This window comes from Doryrhamphus excisus, chromosome 19 (genome assembly GCF_030265055.1).
Source record: "Doryrhamphus excisus isolate RoL2022-K1 chromosome 19, RoL_Dexc_1.0, whole genome shotgun sequence".
Lineage (NCBI taxonomy): Eukaryota > Metazoa > Chordata > Actinopteri > Syngnathiformes > Syngnathidae > Doryrhamphus > Doryrhamphus excisus.
In genome coordinates this window covers 8,938,915-8,952,901 of record NC_080484.1, presented here as the reverse complement: position 1 = coordinate 8,952,901, position 13,987 = coordinate 8,938,915, and the positions used below count along the sequence as shown (strand labels likewise).

At 41.7% G+C, this 13,987-nt stretch overlaps 1 protein-coding gene across 2 annotated transcripts in view; it reads right to left on the bottom strand.

The window, feature by feature from the left end:
• LOC131107309 (protein eva-1 homolog A) overlaps nt 1-13,987 on the bottom strand; it is a 60,660-nt gene that overhangs the window by 11,945 nt on the left and 34,728 nt on the right. Inside the window, exon 1 of one of the 2 annotated variants that reach the window (XM_058057213.1) lies at nt 9,982-10,836. The exons of the other annotated variant lie outside the window; for it this stretch is intronic. The gene's annotated coding sequence lies outside the window, so the exon portion shown is untranslated. Of the gene's footprint in view, nt 1-9,981; nt 10,837-13,987 lie in introns of those variants that run through there. 2 annotated transcript variants of the gene reach the window in all.

The following is a 13,987-nucleotide window of genomic DNA, read 5'->3' as shown; positions in this document are numbered from 1 at the left end:
ATCGCCACAGAAACACATGCCACATTAAAAATGTGTTTAATACACATAGCATACAATATAAATGTGCAATGTGCCAGGCCTGTTTCTTTGTTGAGCTGGAGAAAATGTTTCAACGTAAAGACTCAGAGATGGAACTCAAGTGGAGTCTTTATTGAGAACCTGTTATCTGTCCACTGAGATAGCAAGTATACCGTAGGCCAAACATTAGCAGGAGCAGAACAACACTGATACTGGAAGTCTGACACCTCACCCGACTATTCAAGAAGCACTGACATAAAATGTATGTACTGATGCCAAGTCCCACACCACTGGGAACCTTTGATTTGAGATTCGCTGCTGGGGACTATTGTTAGAACCACTGAAATAGCTGTTGATGGGTGGCTATACAGTACAGCTGTTAGCCATCAAATGGAAATGGAGGACAGATGAGAGACAAAAAAAAAAAAAAGAATGCAGCTATTGTGTAGAAACGCCACATACAGTAAATAGCAGTCTGATGTTTTTGACCGCCATCATCAACACTCTTTGTCGCTATCCTATCCAATTTTATGTGCCATCTCCTCCTGCTCTGTCTTTTTTTTTCTGACCCTGCCCACTTAGCGACAGTCTTAAAACAGCTTGAGTCCTAACAGATGCTGATTGGTGCCCTGGGGGGGTCAAGACTGGAGCGGGAAGGCGTGAGTGAGGGAGACGGACACCTCAGAAAAAGCTTTTAAGAGAAATATCTCTCTCTATGGGCTGCACGGCGCATAGAGAGGGATATCGCACAGGCCTCACAGCTAGGCGACCCGAGTTCGATTCCACCCTCAGCCACCTCTGTGCGGAGTTAGCATGTTCTCCCCGTGCATGCTTTCCAAAAACATGCTAGGTTAATTGGCGACTCCAAATTGTCCATAGGTATGAATGTGAGTGTGAATTGTTGTTTGTCTATATGTGCCCTGTGATTGGCTGGCGACCAGTCCGGGGTGTACACCACCTCTCGCCCGAAGACAGCTGGGATAGGCTCCAGCACCCCCGCGACCCTTGTGAGGATAAGCGTTAAAAAATGAATGAATGAACCATGGACATAACACATTCTTTGAAGAATGAAAAATGTGAAATAAAACCCTACGACTTTTTTCAAATGATGGGAATGATCGATTTGTATGTAAATGATATTTGATCTGTGTGTTTTGCTGTGTGTGTGTGGGGGGTGGGGGGGGGCGTTGCGCGATACAGTTGACGTTAAACAGACATGCTCAAGCGTATTTTATCACAACGGTGGACACTTGACACTTTAATTCCAACACACTACACAGACACACTTGCCTGTGTCTAGATCAGGGGTAGGGAACCTGGGGTTCGGGATCCAGGATGTGATGATTGCCTCTGGTTCTCAAGAGTAAAGTTTCTACGGTCTATGGTCATGAGCTTTGGGTACAAGATCAGGGGTACAAGCAGTCAAAATGAGTGTTCTCCATAGAGTGGCTAGGCTTCCCTTAGAAATAAGGTGAGAAGCAATGTCATTCCGGAGAAACTCATCGAGAGGAACCAGATGAGGTGTCTCTGGGATCTGGTCAGTATGCCTCTCGGACGCCTCAGGGTACGTTTGATCGGTAGGAGGCCTCTGAGAAAACCCAGGACACATTGGAGAACTGCGTGGGATCGGAAAGTCTGGGCTTCCTTGCTTGGGCTGCTGCCCCCACGGCCTGACCTCGGATAGGCAGAAGAAGATGGAGCCTCCATTTTGCGGCTGGAACATGACGTATTGAGATTTTCACGTACAGTACTTAACTTTTCAATGTAAGTTGCAGCTGACAGCTACTGTATTTCTATAATAGCATCGAAACTGAACAACACGCCAGCTGCGTTCCCTTGTACTGACATTAATTAGGGATCTGGTTATAGTCCACTGGGTTAAACATCCAAACTCCAAGAAATTTCATCTGAGAGCTAGCGTGTGTGTGCTTTGTCAACTGAGCTGCAGCCTCTTGTCCTAAGTCCAACTTCGCACTCCTTTGGGATTTATTTGTTTATCGGCTACAGATCTGCTTCCAGAAGTCACAGCATCTCACTCAACTCAATTCGCTCAACTCTTTTCCAGAGTTCAGTGAAAGTGAGTGTGCTAGTTTTGGCACAATCCTGCTAAAAGACCGATTTGGAGAAGCTGATAAATGCGGTCTTTCTTTCTTTAACATGCACAGGTCAAGGACGTTCCAAAAAACGTGAGCGTGTGCAGTAAAAGCTGTGAGCGGTTCAAGAACCACTCCATTGATGTAACAGGGGTGACCTTTATGGGGCAAATCTCACATCAACACTCTTTTCAAAGACATTTTATGAGGTGAATGAAAGACATATGACATCACAAGTGGCACATATGGTTGCCCTCTTCCAGATTTTTAAAAACATCTGTCAATCCTTTGTACATTTACCAGGAAAGAAATCATTTTGGTTACATTTATTCAGTCCAGACCTTACTCAAAAGTATGCTAGAGGCATGTGCAACAGCAGAATCAAGTTAATATTTGGAGACTATATAAGGCTATATTCACACAGCAGGTCATTTTTTTTTGCTCATATGTGACCTGTATCTAATTTTTTCATGTCAGTGTGATTTTTTTTTTACAAATGTGACCCAGGCCTCTTTCGTACAAGTATATAAATCAAATATGTATCCAATGCTAATGCAGTCTGAACACCCACGGTTGTGTATATTCGACCTATACATCATGGAAAAGTGGTGTCCATCACAATTGGCTACCGAAATAGACAAAAAGAAAATGAAATTAGGCATTAATATGAGTGAAGGTGTGACTATAGGGTTGTTATTTTATGTCTAGAGGACTCTAATTGCGTTTTAAGCCATATTTAGAAGGTCGTAAATAGGTTTTCTATACTGTAAGTATGAAAATATTCCATATTACCAATAAGGTATCATGCTTCACAGAAATTCACTTGTCACTGTCATCATACCTTGCAGTGTGAACAAAACCTTGGGGGTGACATTTGGTTCCATTCACTTTGTGTACAATCAGAGCCTATGAGTATAACTATTTGGTCGGGGCAGCGAGCAGGTCTACAAGGTATCCACGGTGGTGTCAGAAATTGGAGGTCTGGCTTAGATTTAGCTTGAGGATGTTATAATGCAATTTGATTCAAACCAAACACACTACGACAGAGTGAGACGTCCAGGTTTGTGGCGGTGGGGTATAGCGAGGGATGGAAATTCCCCATCTAACGGTGAAACCAGGAGGGCCTCAAAACCGAAGGAACCTTAGTTATAGCTGACCATTCAAATTACACATAACCGTATTCGGCTTATTGCCGCAAAAGAGGACTGCAGAGCTGATCCAGGCCCATCGTAGCATGTTTTTAGTGGCTAAATGCCAAGATCCAAATAGAAACTACTTTGCTCAAGAGTATACAAGTGTAAATGTCACACACTGACATTCTCAAACTGGAACTGATCAACAATCAAACAGAAATGTGTGCTACAGTTTATTGGTAGCAAGTCTTAAAACAGGACAACACATGCAAAAGAGCATTTATTAGTAATATTAGTAAATTAGTGTAGAAAGTAACCCATCACCACACAAAGAAGTGAATATGAATCAGTGATATATTGTTATGTCCAAGGACCCGTTGTCAACCTGATCACCATCTCATCACATGAGAGCATCACAGACACGTAGAATTACAATAGCAGCAACATGCCAACCCTCAACACACACCTCATGAGTAGAAGAACCCCATTGGGTGTCAGGTTGCAGGCAGGAAACAGATGGCCCGCTGTGGCCAGGAAAAAAAAATAGAGGAAAAAAGCCAAATGCCATAGAAGGAAATCGAGTGACTTTTTTTTTTTTGCTGTTTTTTTTTTTTTGCCTTCATCTCTGCATCCCCAGCTGGAAGGAAGAGGACCGTTGTTGGGGGGGACCGGATCAGAGCGCTAAAGATCACAGTGATGGTGCTCCCTGGGAGATTCAAAACCTAGCATGACTTGCGCAACTCTGGAAACTGCAGACTATAAAAAGCTACTGTTCGACACCCTGAAGGATGACGGAATATTTCTAGACTTGAAGCATGTATTTCAGGCTGCTCTTAATACTGGCAAACATTCTTGTGACTCTTACAAATACTCCACTATACTACTGTAAACGGCCTGGTCCAGCCAGCCCCAGCATAAACACACCTAGAGTACTAACTGCAGTATTACACTCCATAGTCTCCAGTTGCTAAACCTACTACATTCACTGTCCACTCAGTTGAATCAGTTTTAGTTTACTTTGTCGAAAAAGCAACCTTATGACCTTCGTGTGCTACAAAAGACTGACTCATCCGCTGCTCCTGGCATATAACCTTTGACCCTAAAATCAGCAATCAGAGACCAATATTGACTCGAGTCGGGTCACCACTCAAGTGGTTTGACCCTGAATGAGTTTGCAAAGCACTCAGATGTTTATTTCAGGTCCAAATGTTCAACCTTTGATGGTCATCATTGCAAAAACTATTCAATCTCGAACTAAGTACCTAAGTACATCACGGCGAAAATTTGGAAAATTAATGAATACATGATCACTGTTGTATGTCCTATTATGAGTCAAAACTAATGGTAGATCGTGATTAATTGCATTAATGCAGGGTTAACTCAGAATTAATCACATTTAATCACACAAATACATTTTTATCTGTAATAAGTAAGGGAAATCTTTTTGCGGTAAATTATTCGATGTGCAACTACAACGATTTCTATGCCGCTTATCCTCACAAGGGTTGCGGGCATGCTGGAGCCTATCCCAGCTGTCTTTATATAAAAGGATATCAATTTCGGGAACGATGGGCCATTATTTAAAACAATACCGTCAGCAAGTATATTTTTATATTACTATTTATTATTAAGATATTAGCCTTAAACTCACCCACAGACGTTCAGGATATACAAAATGTGAGCGACTGAGACCTCTCACACTGACACTGTTTTTGTTTATTTGTGTCAGCTCAAAAATAATAAAATAAAATAATTTATTTTAAATTCTAAATGTTTGTAAAAAGCCTTTTTCATTAATCAAAATGGTTAAATGAACAAAAATACACATTTAGAAGATGTTCAAGTATATGCACTGTCGTGTGATAGCTTACGACGTAGGGCCTGAGAAGTGACATACGGTATGTGACGCCAGCTAGCTACTGTAAAGTAGCAGTGACGGGTGTGAGTTGTGGCTGACAGCAGCTCCTGTGTGAATGTTCTACTACACTGGCCACTTGGTGTCAGGAACATTACATTGATGAGACAATTGCCACCAATCGTGAGTCTATGTAATGTCTTATTAATGTCTAAAATGTCTTATTTACTTTATTGGGTAATACAAGTCTAGAAGTGACCTATTTTATGTGGCGATGGATCTAATAATGCTGAAAACCAAATTTACAATAGTTTTCTATGCTCTAACTATAAAAAATATTAAATTTATAATACTTCTGCATAGGAATCCACTTATCACGGGTCAGGCGTGGGTCCAATTAACTGTGATAAACAAGAGACAAGTCTACATTAAGTCTACAAACCCCTTCCTCATATGTCAAAGACATAGAAATGTTCCATAAAAACATCGCAAGGACATAGTAGCATATTTGACAGCGTGACCACACATTGACAACTTGGCATTAAGAAAGAAAAGATATTACGAGCACTTCATCTTGACACTCTCAAACAGCTGCCAAAACTCAAAGCTAATCCTTTAGTGGATAGAGATTTATTTACACTGGACCACAAATTTTGGTATGGATTAGCATGAAGCCAAAGCGTCTGGTACGACTGCGTATTAAAAAAAGAGTTACATAAAGAAACTCCAATTGACTTATACTGTGTTACATTTCAATGTAACCCCCCCGCTCCCTTTGGACATCTGCAGCTTATCAATTTAATGCCTCGTTCCGTAGTGCCGCACTGTAAAATCTACATCATTAGGCATGTCTGCTACTTTTGACAACCTGAAATACAAGCTGTAATAAAACGTCCAAAAACATGACGACTGAGCCTTGAAACCCACTTGACTCAACTACAAAAAGAACCACCTCACAAATTGCGCCTTTGAATTTTTATTCAAATCGCACCCTGTAATCCTACAGTTTGGTTTTTCAAATAGGGGGTAGGGAAACATCTTACATCTTATCCATAACTTGTCTTCCTTTCATGTCCATTACAAATGAATGATGCATTCTACAGTTTGCAGTATGTACCATCATAATCACTCATTTGCAAGCTTATTTCACATACCTCGTGCTCCCTCCCAAATGCTTGACCCTACTTCAAGTTTCTTCACCTTGCTGACATCTTTCAGCGGCGATCGTAGTTGGAGATATATGACTCTGCATAGCTATGGGACTCCTCAAATCCCCCATCCAGTCCGACAAGAACACAGACATCAGAACAGTGAGTCCTGAGAGGAAGGACCAAGTCAAGGAACTACACACTAACTATTCTCTTAAACATTAAACATGAAATGGACAGGCAGCTCCACACTAAACCTGCGCCAATTCAAATGAACATGAAAACTGGAGCGAGATAAAGTACTTCCAATCTATGGATTCTTCTTGAGAAAGTAAGTAAGCAGCTAAGTAGCTAAGTTGTACGGATGCTGAGGCCCGGGGGAATCTGTCCAATTCAAAATAGTCCAGCACCGAGTCATAAGAGTTGTAATATCGCGGTTCAATTATCGCTTCCTCGCAATGTTGCCGTTGTTCAGAAACAAATTAATGATTGCCATTTCGTGGTAGGTTATGGTCTATCATTCGAAAAAAGTAATATGTAGTATTCTGGTCACTAGGTGGCAGTAATGACACATAACATTGATGAGTCATTACCTTAACACTGTATGAAGTAGGCCATGAATGGAAAAAAAGTTCTCCCATTCAGTGTGGAAGTGGTAAGTTGTTGGTTTTTAACTTTACAAGAAACTAAATTGGTTAAGTCGCTAGGTGTGTTATTTCATGTCAACAGTGCTCTAATAATGTTCAAACCCATATTTAGGTTTTCTATGCTGTAACTATGGAAATTCAATTTATTATAATTTAATCCTATATTGTGGAAATAAATTTAGCGTGGTGGGGTCTGGAACCAACTTCTTTTTTCTCTTTCGGTTTTCGGAAATCAATCGTGTTCTGCATCTGTCTCTCTCGCACCAACTGTTCCCCTTCACTACATCCATAAACCTCCTCTTTGGTCTTCCTCTACACCTCTTACCTGGCAGCATCCTTCTACCAATATATTGACTATTTCTCCTCTGGACATGTCCCAACCATCTCAGTCTGGCCGATAACTGACTTTATCTCCAAGGTCTCTAACATGTAATGTCCCTCTACTCCTTCCTGATCCTATCCATCCTGGTCACTCCCAATCAGAACCTCAGCATCCTCATCTTCTGTCTTTTCCTCAGTGGCACTGTCTCTAAGCCAAACAACATGACTGGTCTCACCACTGATTTACTCCTTCCTGATCCTATCTATCCTGGTCACTCCCAATGAGAACCTCAGCATCCTCATCTCTGCTACCTCCAGTTCTGCTTCCTGTTTTTTCCTCAGTGACACCGTCTCTAGACCAAACAACATGGCTGGTCTCACCACAGTTTTGTATACCTTTCCTTTCATTTTAGCTGAAACCAACTGCTATAAATGGGGGACAACTGTCATGATATTGGATCCCAGTGAGGTTGTGTACAGGTTAAATCTGCATTCTCCTCTCAAATTCTGACGCCTCCTCCTAATATGCCTACTTGCAATTTGACAGGGGTCAATGGTTGGTGCTGACCAACAGCTTGAAAGGTTCTGCAAAAATATTGAGACGTAACAGTCTCGGAGTCTCCATTTGAGGTGGTCGCGGTCAAGGGAACTCTGATGTAAAATGAAGGCTGTATGTATGACAGGAGAAGGTGGTGGGAGACAAAAATAGCCTCCATCCCCAGCAAGTCAATGTTTAATGGGAGTGCATCTGCTTTGGCCATCAGCGGCTCCTCAATAACTTCAACATGAAATCACACAAAAGTCAGGGAAAAAGTAGTTGGAAAAGATGGTAAATAAAACAGCTGTTGATAAAGAAAGAAAAGAAGCAATTGCATGATGACAGTATGCTTTTGAAAAAAAAACTCATCTTGAGATATGACTTGCTGTTTATCTACGGAGTTGAGCTGTGCTTGAAAATGAAGCACTGGCTTGCTTCAATTCTCGTTTTTAGTTTTTACGACTGAGTTGTCACCCTTATCTAATGGTCAGATGCAGACTTACATGCTATTATTGTTATACTGCCTGTGTGTACAATACAAGCGCTATTGTTATGTCAATCTCTCTTTTAATCTCTGGAGGACGTTCAGAGAGCAACTTTGGACTAATAAACACACCAGAGTTTACATTCAACTCATCAGAATGTTCTCATCAAGCCAACTGGGTTTATTCTTCTTGCCTCAGGCCTGCATTGCTTTTCACGTAACCTAAACCACAGACTAATTCATAAATTACAAACAAAGCGCCCCTTGTGGTTTGGGAGGAAGCAGGACTTGTGAGTGCTGAACAGCTACGGCGTCAACTGGAGGGAAACCTGGCTGAGGAAAGCTTGCATGCATCGCCAAAAAAGACCCACATGTTTGGTAGCCAATCAAGCCATGCTGAAAGGGTAGCACCTCTTTTTGGTCTTCACGGGCCCTGTTTACAAGGGATGACGTGTTTTTACGGGAGGTTTCGTTGGAAAACACGTGCGGGAATGCAAAGACTGGAAAGATGCATGAAGTGCTTTCAATGTTGTCAACTCAAAAAATGCATCTTTGAATGTGTTAGTCCAAATGGAGGAGAATGAGAGGCTTTCCACACAGCATTTGGCTGGTGGCCATTCAAGTGGAGACTGGAGGAAACAAGAAAACGGAGACTGTGGACTACAACACTGCAGCGTCCCAAGATATAAGGCATAGCGACAAGGTGATTTATTTGAGAAGAGATGGACAGCAGCAAGGAAATGGACTGTTGAAGCAAGGTAGAGTCTAAAGACCTCACTTTGTCATGATTAATCCCAAAAGATTCGACAAAAACTCAAAAATACAAAATCACAGGCACATTTTTTCCCCGTAGGAAATAAACACTAAAACACTAAACAACTAAACACTAAAAAATACATTTTAGAGATCATAGTTACAGACCCAGACACGTTTGGTACATGCAATATTGCAACATTTTCAATGCAAACCGAATCATACACAAACTGGGGCATACAAAAACCAAGGTTTGATTGTACTACAGCCTCCACAGGGCGCTGGACTATAGCAATAGGGTGTTGCATTCAAGGGCAGCAAGAAAACGGACCACAAAAAAAACTGTATTTTTAAATTTACTCAATAGGAACTGACCTGTTAGTACCTGTGTTTGCCAATGGACGACTGAATATCATGTAGGAAAAAAAAAGGGGACATTATATAACCTCACGGGGTGGTGGAGGACACGTGAATACATATTTCAGTATGAGAGGATCATCAGCATCAACGCTAGTGCAAAATAAGAGGTGTCCTGGCTGGTCCACAACTCACTATAGTCCACTCAGGCCGATGACCTGGGGTTGCCTTGACAATGGCAGACTACAATCATCAGTATATCATCCACATAAGTCTGTACGTGTTCTCTTTAGGTACAATGGTTATTACATAGTGTGGCTTTAAAGTTATTGCGGTTGTTTTTTTTTCTCCTCACACCTACGTTTACCTCATCTATCCACACGTGAAGCCTGTATTTCCCCGTCAACAAAGTCTAATCCAGTGAGTCAGACCTGGCAAATCTCCCTTTCAGCTCTTGTTACCTCATGTTTCATGGGAATGACACACACACACAATTAGCATGCACACGCCAATTAACTTGTACTCACGGCCCTGAAAAAAGTGTGTAAACACACACAAGCAGCAGCAGCAGCAGCAGCAACACCAAAACGCAATGATCTCAGCATGTTCAGACAGAAGACAAGGTGACACTTACACACGCATTGTTGATGAATGGAAACACCTCCGAGATCCAGACAGTAACTTTGTCAAACTCCTCAAGCTTTTCTGTGAAAACAAGCGCTCACGTGAATAGCCCACCGTGGGTCCCACTAGAAAGAGAGCGGAGCCCAAAAAAGGGAAAGAGGGACGTAGCCAGTGAGGGAGGGAACAAATGAATAGTCCGCTTTTAGGAAGGTAGAGTGACTCCCTTGTAGTACAATTTTGCTTTTCTTCTTATCCAGTGTTAGAGGGCAGGAAAAGGCATCTTCTTCTTTTTTTTTTTGGACTAGTCCTTCCTTCCAGTTCCAAGTTAAAGCCGGTTTTAGACAACAGGAATGTGACAGCAAGGGAGACTGAGGTGAGGGAGCGAGAGTGTGTGTGTGTGTGTGTGTGTGTGTGTGTGTGAGAGAGAGAGAGAGAGCGAGAGAGGGGCAGCAGACATAGGCTGGACATGTAGTAGTGTTCACCTCTACAACACACTACTGTGTGAGTAGTGAGCAGTCAGAGGGATCTGAAAAGGGGAGGGAGACCTAGGCAGGGGGGACGTGTGTGTGTGTGTGTGTGTGTGTGTGTGTGTATTAGAGAGAGCGGCTGTGTGCAGCTACAGGAAATGACCTGAGGATTTCATTCAGATGAGATTGGAAATGTGGTGTGTGAAAGGCTCAACACACATTGTATCCATGTCATGTTCCACCAACAAAAACACAAACTATTATACAACACACCAAAGCAACATGCACACCTAAAGGAAAACTCATTTTAAAAGCACAAAAGTCCATTATGCTACATAACTGCTTCTGGATCAGTTTTACTTATTACTTATTCATTATTATGACTTCAAAATGACAACACGATCCATCCATCCATTTTCTACCGCTTATCCTCACGAGGGTCACAGGCGTGCTGGAGCCTATCCCAGCTGTCTTCAGACGAGAGGCGGGGTACACCCTGGACTGGTCGCCAGCCAATCACAGGGCACATATAGACAAACAACCATTCACACTCACATTCATACCTATGGACAATTTGGAGTCGCCAATTAACCTAGCATGTTTTTGGAATGTGGGAGGAAACCGGAGTACCCGCAGAAAACCCACGCATGCACGGGGAGAGATGGTCGAGGGTGGAATTGAACTCTGGTCTCCTCGCTGTGAGGCCTGGGTGAAAACCACTCGACCACCATTCAGCCACCTTGGATATTGAAAATGAAAAAAAATGATGTTTTGCATTGAAAATAATTAATTCACACCATTTACCATTCACACACATTCATACATATAGACAATTTGGAGTGGACAATTAACCTAGCATGGAATCGAACCCGGGTCTAGCTGTGTGGCCTGCACGCTAACCACTCATCCGCCATGCAGCCTGATCAAACAAATATAATCAACAAATAACTATGCTGGAGCTGTGCAGTGAGAGCGTATACTATTCATTCTTATGTAAACGTATGTTTCTAACCATTATTAGTCATCATAAAAAGACATTTTTGTATGTTGCTGGCATTTAAACGTTGTTTAAAAGTCCGACTGACAGCTTCCCCATGTCAACACACACACACGCGCATTCACACACTATAATCCTTCCATCTCATTCTTTCCTCATTCTCTCCCTCTGTCTTCATCTACCACAAGAGGAAAGCTGAAACCAACCACAAGCTGAAAAGCATTACACTGCAGCCCAGCCCCCCGCGCTCGCCCCCCCTTCCACCAGCCACCTTCCGATTGAACACGCTCGACGTAAAGCAAGAATGAAAAAATGCTCGTAATTTACGACTTTGTGAATCTGACAAAGTTGGCGGCCATTTCTCCTGCTGAGGTCTGCTTATGCTGCATTTTTCAAAGCCAAAGATGACATCCAGTTGGGGAGCTCTGCCTTTTACAAAGATGATACAGAGGTTTATTATTGTGGTTTACAGTGGTGTGGAACTGTTCTACATCTTTCCTTCTTACCCATACATCCATTCATCATTCATCCTCAAAGTTAATCAAGGCACATTTGCCACTTATCACATAACCTTTTCTTATCTGCTGCAGCCCTTCATAAAGGACACTGCCAGGAATCCCATTTCCTGGCAGAATAAACAGAAAAACTGACAAAAAGTGCGAATGGAAGGATGGAGTGAGGCAAAAAAAAGATGGGAATTAAATGCTCTTTTTAAAGCCAAATCCACTTTGCTCTACATTCATTTTAATCTAATTAAACTAGCTGAAAATGTTCCCAGCGGGCTCGTGATCTTTATCTCGAGATTAGAGCTTCAACAAGAGAAAAGTGCCAGACTTTTAACTGGAACTGTGCCCCCAAAACACAGAGCAGATGCCAGATGATGCGAGTCAATGAGGCACACGTCAGCTGACTTTACATGCTGGCATAGCACAATCCCGCAAGCTCTGGCATCAGCAAATCACCATGGCAACCTTGCTGGCAACCATCTTGCTGTGGAGACCACCATGCCGCTGGGAACTTTCAAAACGTTTCAGGGTTAAGGTATTCACACACACACACACACACACACACACACACACATACTGAATGCCTTGTAAGGGTATTGGCAGAACACATGTAATTAATGCAGCAACAAGCACACATATAGAGGTCAGCTGAGGTCACATGTTTTCTCGCCGCGGTGTTCCTAAGAATGCCAGCTGCGGTTGTTTTGTGCACAGTCAGGTTCGAGGCTGCTTTCATTCCTTTCTGCTCGCTCAAATCAAACACAAGCAAAGACCGAGATGTACTTTTGATTTTGATCCAGTTTGATGTAATTATGCCAGAAACACACACAGAGCGGGGTTGAATACACAGACAGAGAAACTACAAGACCATAGAGTCGAAAAAAAGCTTGCTAGCTTGCAATCATCTGTTTCATCTCATCATTTGTATTGTGTTGCGTGACATAGAACTGGAGGTAGCAGAGATGAGGATGCTGAGGCTCTCATTGGGAGTGACCAGGATGGATAGGATCAGGAATGTGTACATCAGACTAGACATTACATGTTAGAGGCCTTGGAAATATCATAGGAATTTAACAGTTTCGGCCAGCATTTTTAAGAAAAAGTAGAAAAAATACCTATCTGTTATGTTTTAAGATTTTTTGTCTTCTAGAGACCTGAAAGGGTGGGAAATTTGTTGTAGGTTTTATATTCGAATTTTATGAAATCATACAATTATAATCATACAATATAATATAAGATAATATAATATAAGAATATTATAATATAAGATAATAATATAATATAAGAAATCATACAATATGTAGCAACAAGCAAACAAGCAAAAATGTACCTGCAAGAACTATACTGAATACCCATTTGATTCAATGATGTTGATGAATGAATGAATGAATATGAGCATTCTGCGGTTCTCATTGGGAGTGACCAGGATGGATAGGATCAGGAAGGAGTACATCAGAGGGACATTACATGTTAGAAGCCTAAGCCTCGTAGGTTTTATATTCTAATTTTATGAAATCATACAATTATAATCATACAATTTAATATAAGATAATATAATATAAGAATATTATAATATAAGATAATAATATAATATAAGAAATCATACAATATGTAGCGACAAGCAAACGAGCAAAAATGTACCTGCAAGAACTATACTGAATACCCATTTGATTCAATGATGTTGATGAATGAATGAACGAGTATGAGCATCCTGAGGTTCTCATTGGGAGTGACCAGGATGGATAGGATCAGGAAGGAGTACATCAGAGGGACATTACATGTTAGAGGCCTTGGAGATAAAGTCAGAGAGGCCAGACTGAGATGGTTGGGACATGTCCAGAGAAGAGATGTGAAAGATAGTGAATATATTGGTAGAAGGATGCTGGCGGAAGACCAAAGAGGTTTATGGATGTAGTGAAGGAGGACATGAGGGTAGTTATTGTGAGAGACAGATGCAGAAGACGATTGATTTACTGTGGTGACCCCTGAAGGCAAAATCCCAAAGAGAAAGAAGAAGAGTTGTGTGTTGTGTTGTGTGACGTCATG